The sequence below is a fragment of the Physella acuta genome, unplaced genomic scaffold (assembly GCF_028476545.2).
Source record: "Physella acuta isolate Inbredline_101_S28 unplaced genomic scaffold, ASM2847654v3 ptg002332l, whole genome shotgun sequence".
NCBI lineage: Eukaryota > Metazoa > Mollusca > Gastropoda > Physidae > Physella > Physella acuta.
In genome coordinates this window covers 112495-121354 of record NW_026733827.1, presented here as the reverse complement: position 1 = coordinate 121354, position 8860 = coordinate 112495, and the positions used below count along the sequence as shown (strand labels likewise).

At 34.4% G+C, this 8860-nt stretch overlaps 1 protein-coding gene across 2 annotated transcripts in view; it reads left to right on the top strand.

Annotated features, from left to right (window-relative positions):
• Positions 1–1022: 1022 nt before the first annotated feature.
• LOC131932967 (MAM and LDL-receptor class A domain-containing protein 2-like) overlaps positions 1023–8860 on the top strand; it is a 33573-nt gene continuing 25735 nt past the window's right edge. The window contains exon 1 of one of the 2 annotated variants that reach the window (XM_059289847.1): positions 1023–1195. The gene's annotated coding sequence lies outside the window, so the exon portion shown is untranslated. Of the gene's footprint in view, positions 1196–5364; positions 5570–8860 lie in introns of those variants that run through there. The other variant, XM_059289848.1, reaches the window with a different exon arrangement.

Here is an 8860-nt window from a genome sequence, read left to right as displayed (position 1 = left end):
GGCACCTTATAAATTTCAGAGAATGAAAGACGTATTTTAAAATCTTAACTTACGCGAATATGCCTATTCTTTCAAATTAATTTTTTTATCCCAAATTAGCCAGTTCCAAACAAAGATTTTGTATAAATAAATGTTATGAGTTTAGGCCGGAAAAATTGTATTGTATACATTTCATAGTGTACGTAGATCTAAATCAAATTTGAATGAAATAGTTCATTTCTTTTTTATTTTAAACACGGCAGATGACGTCATTAGTAAGCAATAGTGTCGTCACAGTTTTATGCGTTCTTTTACACATCTATTAATGCTTTTCCGGTTGCATAAATAATACTGTTTCTCTATATTCGAATACGCCTTGATTTTTTATTTTTCTTCTTTAAATAAAATTGTGGTTATACATTTAAAACATCTAACATATTATTTTCAACAAAAGTCCGTATAAAGTTCTCCATATATCGCTGCCGTTTCTGACGTGATGTCCGGCGAAAATTTTTTGCGGACAGAGAGAGAGAGAGAGAGATGTGCGAACGTAGCCCATTATAGTATTAGATATATATATATATATATATGTATATATATATATATATATATATATATATATATATATATATATATATATATATATATATATATATATATATATATATATATATATATATATATTCATGTTATACTTATAACATCTACATACATTCACATGTATTTTCTGTATACTTATATATATATATATATATATATATATATATATATATATATAATAAAATATATCTTAATATCTCTATATCTCTATATCTATATATATATCCAATATATATATATATATATATATATATATATATATATATATATATATATATATATATATGTGTGTGTGTGTGTGTGTTTAATAAGACAAGCCTGATTGTAAAACACCTCTCTACGGATACGCCACTGCCTACACGGGTTTTCCAGGAAATCGAATGACTATATTTAAACCAAAGAATTGCCGAAAGAGTTTTGCATTAACACGTGATTCAAGTGAATGTTTGCTTCATGGTGTTGTGTTAGAACTGCTGTCGAATCTGATTCGAGTGTTGGCATTTTTATTTGTTCTGTGTCTATGATAAATTAAGCGTGGCTATAATTAGGAGGAATTAACCCTAGGGCCATTACGTGAAGTGCATAATTACTACTGGATTTATTCGTGTTTGTAAAGGTAATGTGTTAGCGGCGGTGTGTGGTTTAAAATGTTACACGATTTTAAAAAATTCTTCGGCTGTTAATAATTTGTGAATGGATTAGTGTTAGCATCTATCTATATATATTATATATTATATATTATATATATATATATATATATATATATATATATATATATATATATATATATATATATATATATATATATATATTAATTACTATGATTAAAATAAATGGCAAACGATGTTATGGTTGGACATTTTAATGATTTTTTAAATCAGATTTTATAAAAATCATTTTACTTCTCATAGTGCCTCATTGGTCGTGATTAATTATTTCACCCAAATCGTTCCCTAAATTAACTTATATTTCTAAACAAACTCTATCGGAGAGAAAAAAACCGACCACCATTATCGATTACAAATCACACACTGAATGCGTGTCCACATTATAAACGGCCTTGATCTGTTTAGAATAGAAGAAAGAAGATTATTTGTTATTGATATAGCTGTATGCTAAAACGTGTGGATGGTCATTGATTTACTGATATATATATATATATATATATATATATACTAGCCGTCCCGGCCAGGCCCTGCTCTGGCTTCTGTGAAAAACCTTTCTGTTAAAGACCATCACCTGTGTGTTTAGTAATCATCATAAACCCGGCATTGCCCACCCAAACCACAACCAACCAAAACCAAAACAACAAAACGCAAACATAACGCTAACACAATTACAAATACAAACGAAAACAAAAACTTACAACAAACCAACCACAACCACAAACACCAATACGAACACAAAGAAAAAAGCAAACGAAAACAAACCAAATCCAAACACAAAACCAACCACAAACACAAACCCAAAGAAAAAAACAAACGAAAAAGCAAACGAAAACAAACCAAATACAAACGCAAAACCAACCACAAACCCAAAGAAAAAAACACAAAAGAAAAAACAAACGAAAACAAACCAAATCCAAACGAAAAACCAACCTCAAACACAAATACAAACACAAACCCAATGAAAATAAAACACAAACGAAAACGAAAAAAGAAAGAACAAAAACGAACCAAATCAAAACGCAACCACTAACGCAAACCCAACCTAAACACAAAGAAAACACTAACGCGAATATAAACGCAAAGTGCTCACGGGGCTGAATCGCCTACTTCAACTTAATAAACGACTATAGTACCCCAACTTATTCATAGTCTTTTGCACTCACTTTAATGAACGTAGGCGCGAAACCGAACACGGGAGGCCCGGGACCCCAAAAAGCACCCTGTCTGGGCGCCAGAGGACGCACCATGACGTCACCGCCTGATTGAACTTAGTAAACGCCTATAGTGCATAACTTATTTATAGTCTTTTGAACTCACGCGAACGTAGATACCATAGCGTACACCGGAAGGCCCGGGGCGCCAAATAGCACCCTGTCGGGGTGCCGGAGGACGCCCGGATTTGATTCACTTAAAGACTATAGTAACCTTTCTTATCCATAGTCTATCGCACTGTTTAAAACAAAATTATGCAGCATAGCGCTCACATGATAGCCCAGGGTGCCAAATCAAACCGTGCAGGGGCGCCGGCGGACGCGCCTGTTTCAATTTAGTGAACAAAAATGATAATACTCCAAGCTTATCCGTAAATGGAAAGAAATAAACGTATATGATTTGTAGGACCTGGCTTATTAAATGTTATTGATTTAAAAAAAAAAATAATTATTATTGAACAGTATGTTCAGTGTATAGAATAAATAAAAGGCAGTGTTAAAAATACCTAACGACATTGCACTTAATCAATCCCCGCTAATTGTGTAATTATTTTTTTTTTCTTAACACCAAAAACAAAGTAATAAAATGTTAATTCTCTCTTCTTAAGGATTTATTTTTCATTAAAGGGAAGTAACTTATATATATAAATATATAAATATATATATATATATATATATATATATATATATATATATATATATATATATATATATATATATATATATATAGGCCATATATTTATATATATATATAGAGAGGACATATAGATATATATATAGGCCATATAAATATAGGCCGTATATATATATATACACACACACACATATATATATATATATATGTGTATATATATATATGTGTATATATATATATATATATATATATATATATATATATATATATATATATATATATATATATATATATATATATATATATATATATATATATATATATATACACACATATGGCAATTTCCCCTTCTCTGAAACCACAGTTTAACCTTTACAAGACTGAACATGAAATTAATTTTAACAGACCAAAGTTCATACGTTCAACTACAATTTTTTTTTGGAGACAGTTTACGTCTCCTCCTCCCACCCCCATTTCCTCCTTCAATTCCTATCTAGTAATTTTCTGTCCAGTTGTTGTAATTTGACACAATGAATTGCGCTGTGCAAGGTTATTGTCATTTTGACTCGGGTTGGGGAAGAGAAAAAAAAACCTATTCAGCCATTCAGTGCCGTCATTGTGGTAGGAAATTACATGTCAAAATAGAATACTTTTTACTGAACACTGCTTATTCGAAAAAAAAAAGTGAAACGCATTTGTTTTCAACCTTTTCTTGAAAAAAATAATTAAATCATAGTTTTTTTTTCTTTTTGGAAAAAAAAACAACAAACAAAACAGTCTGCCGCTGAAGCGAAATGTTAATCTTGGCACATTTCCTAGAACAGGTTGATTTTTAGAAATACGAATTTATAAATTGTATTTTGCGTAGCTTAGGAGTAGAACCTTACCGGGCTCTTGCGAATGTTCCGGGATTGTTACAGTGAAGTTCTCTTTTTATACCTGACTGTCCATGTGGCAAGTGAAGTAGAGTTCACCTGTTTCTGTGACTTCGGTATATGAATGTATAGTGTGGTCAGCACTTTATCCAGCCACCTTTACTTTCCCTAACTTGAGAGGCACACACCACTCCTGGCTCGACTCAAGGACGTTCTACTGAACCCGGATTCGAACTCGAGACTTTAGCATTCTAGTTCTCTGTCCTTAGGTCTGCCTAAAATATTTCAGTTAATAGTGTTTCAATACAGCTTAGTAACTCATTGGCTGATTAATCTTTAAATCGGTTGATGTGAGACGCTCAATAATGTATATAGTACATTTTTTGTTTTTGTTTTATTCAATAACAAAACCTACAGTAGATTGTATTTAATGTCGCTATAAATAGTTTGTTCGCGACATAACTACTGTTATCGTAACTGTTAGTAAAAAAAATATATTCGATAAACAATGATTAAGCTCGGTAAGCTACTGATTCTACCTGCTTTGGGTTTAATTTAATTTGTGCAAGAAGACGTCCACACGCTAAGACTAATAAAATAATAATTTGAATTCTTTTAAAACTTTTTTTTTTAGTTATTTATACATTGATAAGCAAGTTTCCGGTATTTGCACAAACCAACATTATGTCTAGGCTTGCCATTGAATTTGTAAAACATAAAAAAAAGATAGTCTCTGAATAACATGACAAACGTTAACACAGGCCGAGTGTGTGTATTTACATAACAAAAGATCAAAAGTCATTCAATGCGTTTTATTTTTGTTCAGTTTACTTCGCTTCGTTTCACCTAGATTTTCGATTAGCATTTTTAAACCGTGTAGCTATTCTGTCACAATGAAGGCAGTCTTGAACAGGCCTACATAGTATTGCATAATTAAAAAAATATTCTAACATAAAAAAGACAAAACGTTGGTATAGTTTCGGGTATTCTAATGGGGCGTTCGTGCCTTCTATGTATGTCATAGAGTGCTTTTCTGTAACACATTAGTAAAAACGCTAAACTCCTAATGGATAGGAATAGACGCAAAAAACTATGCATGTGCACAGGATATGTTACAGACATTTTTCTTCAGGGTGGGTGGGGGAAAGGGGGGCACTTGAGACTTCGTGTGTGCGTGTGTGTGTGTGGGGGGGGGGGGGCTATGGTTTATATATTTTCTATAGTAATAATATATTTTTCTTATTTTTTCTATTTTCAACCGGGGTGAAGGTGGTGGGGGTATCCCCCCCCCCCCCGTGAAGTGCCTGAAGAAAATACTTGAAGTTACTGCATGCGTGTGCTTATGTACACGTGTGTGTGTGTGTATTTGCATGTATATGTACGTGTTTTTGTGTGGGGGATAAAACATAATAGCGTCTTAAATCATTTTAGGCTTAAAGAAAATAGCGAAATAATTCCTTTGTCGACAGCGGTATCGTGAAAGATAAGGAGAGAAGCGGGATGAAGCAGGGGAAGCAACTCCTACAATTGTATAGTGGAGAGATATTGGTTAATAAGCCGTAAGGGGAGGCAAACAATACTGTTATGTACATCACAATAAAGGTATGATTATCTCTTACTTCCCTCATACATTTCTTTGTGTAGTGTACAAACTCCAGCGTTTACCATTTACGCAACGTTAAACCAACTCACAACGGACGTCGCTGTGATTCATATGGGTGTTTCAGGAACAACACATAATTTTCAGACTTAGAACAGGCCACAAGAGGATAAGACAGCATTTGTTTAGAAAAGTAAAAGTTGGTCAAAGCGAAACTTGCCACAAAAACCACGATAACACAGCGTAGAATATTCAAATGTGCGTAAATACTTAATTCCTCAGAGATGATACCTCTGTAAATTCTTTTTAGAAGCAAGCACTTTATCTAAAAAACCCCTTTTCAAGAAATATTAACCGCTAGCCGTTCCGGCCAGGCCCTGCTCTGGCATTTGAGGTAAAAGTTATTTGTAAACGGTTGTGACTTATGTGCTCATTGAGCATCACATACCCTGCGCTGACCCTATCGTCTTATCGTTATTGTTTTAAATAGCCATTCAGTAATCTAAATAAAAAGATTGAAGTTCCTAGCTGCTGAAGTGTTTTAAAACAAAATCAATTTCAGTGGGGTCATGTATGTACTAGGTAGGCCCCTAAACATGACTAAAAAGGGTGAGAATTTAAATTTAGTTTTTTTTAAATTTAATTTATTAGGTATATTTAAATCTATCTGCTCAAACTCAAGGTTTTCTATCAGTAAAATAGTTATTAAAAAGTATTTTGGAAGTAAGTTGACCCCCTTAAGAAATATCAACCATACCACACCCTTCCACATCGCATTTCCTAGCATAGCTACGTTACTTTAAAAAATTGTAAATACAAATTATTTATGTTTATTTGTTTTTTTGACAACCTATTCAAAGGTGTTAAAAACCCTGAAAAAAAAACGTGTTTCCGTCTACATTGATTTTTTTAAAGTACAAAGTAAACAAGAACTTTGGCCGTCTAAGGACGGGAAGTGTCAATGGGAGACACCGTCAAATAACTCACTGGTTTGAATCAATGGACCGGAGTCGAGTCAGTCAAAGCACCCTCAGCAACACAACTGAGACGATTTCTTCCGGAAATACGCGACCAGCATTTCCGGTGTTTAGTAGAACGAGGCTGATATCGGGTTTGGGTTATTTATTTGTTGTTGCGACTAATGAGTAAATGTAAGGTAAAGAATTCTCTTTAGACCTAGCGATCTTTTGGGCAGATGAAGTAGCGTTTGAAGGGATAGTGTGTTCAGCATTTTGCCCAGACGCGTTTTAATTTCCGTAACTTGAATTTGGAACCTATCAAAGCTGGTAGGATTCAGAGACGTTCTACTGACTTGGGCCCGATTCGAACTCCAGACTTTCGAGTGAAAAGCCATATGCGTCTCAAGCTAGTAAAATTACTTAGATAACGTAAAAAACAAAAACAACAACTCGCGAACCAACAAAACAATACGTTTCGAACAAGATCAGTGTATGGTTTCAATTCATTATATTATCACCTGACGAAGACAGTAGAAATAGTATTTTTTTTTTTTTCACTTTAATGATAGTAACGCAAATCTGTTTCATATTATTTAGGAAAAACTAAAATACTAAAATACGAGCATTACTAAAATACGAGTTTTGACGAGTAATGTATGTGTCGGCAACCTTTAGTTGAAAAAGTTGCCGGACCATTGACCTAGTACAGGGTTCGGCAACCTGCGGCTCGCGAGCCGCATGCGGCTCTTTTGATGTCAAAATGCGGCTCTCCATCTCCTTGCACAAACATTCATAGTTATAGTATTTCATTTTCAAAATCCAAAACACTGTCAAGAAACGCTATCAGAGAACAGTGAGAATAGGTGCAGTAAAAAGTATATGGACAGCTAATTGCCGCTTCGGCACCAGGCCCAGCCCAAAGCCGTGCTATGGGCAACAACATGGCAATAATTCCATGCTTGCCACTGCCAAGTGCCGACTTTTTCGAATATCGTTAAATTGGGAATGTTATTTTATTCAGAATGCATTTCCCTATCTGTGAGTAATTATTAGTTTGACCTGAGTGACGTAGTGTTTTAGTTATTAGCTTCCAACGGTCGAGCAGGGTACTGGACAGGTGGGGTATTTACCCTGCGTTTAGTAGGGTGGAAGATAAGCCTGGTGAGAACCATAGGACAGAAGTGACCGATACACGGCAATCAAACCGATATCCAAGCCAGTTAGTCGGACTTCGCCGTGTTGATGCCTTCCTGGCTAATGGGAGTCACCTTCTGAGCCGGTGATGTCGGTAAAGGCCGAAAAAAATGTTAACAGCTTCTTAAGTTATATAGTTATATAGTTATATTACCTGATTACTAATTTTATTACTCTGGCGAAACATGTGTATGTTTTTATATGAATAAATATTATTTCATATTTAAAGCTATTTATTTTAAATAACAAATCAAATTTCTTTACATAATCCTAATCAAATACCAAATATTGGAAAAAAAATGAAATGTCGCTCTTCTTAAAACACAAGGAAATTTTGTAAATTGTAAATTTCGGCTCTTCCGTCTCAATAGGTTCCCTGACCTAGTAGACTACTCATCTTAGTGACGGTTTTCGTATTGTCCCTTGAGTTTTAAGCAAGGGATCCAAAATTTGAATTATAGAAATTACTATGCCTTGTTTTAAATTGTCACTAACCCCGGTAATAATAAACTAATTTTGAAATTATGTTACAGTTTTCGGTTTATAAGAATAGATTATATTTTTCAAACTTGTAACACAAACACAGATTATTTTATAAAAAAAATTGCAAATAGCTATATCAATTATAAATAACGCGACTATTTTTATTTTGTATTTATTGTTTATACAAGACTTTTTTTTTGTTTTTTTAGCAGTATTTTTAGAGTTGTTTCCCTTGTATAAAATGTGCACTCGTCATAGTAGTTTGCCTCGAGGGGGGGGGGGGGGGGTGCAAATCGAAAGTTCCAGGGTGGGGGTGCAAATCGAAAGTTTGAAGGGGGGGGGGTGCAAAGGTGCAAATAGAAAATTGAAAGTTTGTCCCCAGGAAGAGTCGCTACGCCTCGGGGGGGGGGGGGGTGACACCATTAAGTGCCGCACCGGGTGACACCCGACCTCGCTACGCCACTGTCAGTGCGTACGATAGAACTATTAAGAAGAGTTCGCTGAATGCGCATATGAAACTATTAGTGTTCGGTATCTCCGAAAATATTAAGAACCGCTGACTAAAATCACCCCCCTCCCCCCTTTAGTATTTTAAACTCTCAACACGCGTTGGAGCAGACGAACAACAAACGTGTCTTCAGACGTCTGGAACCCGCC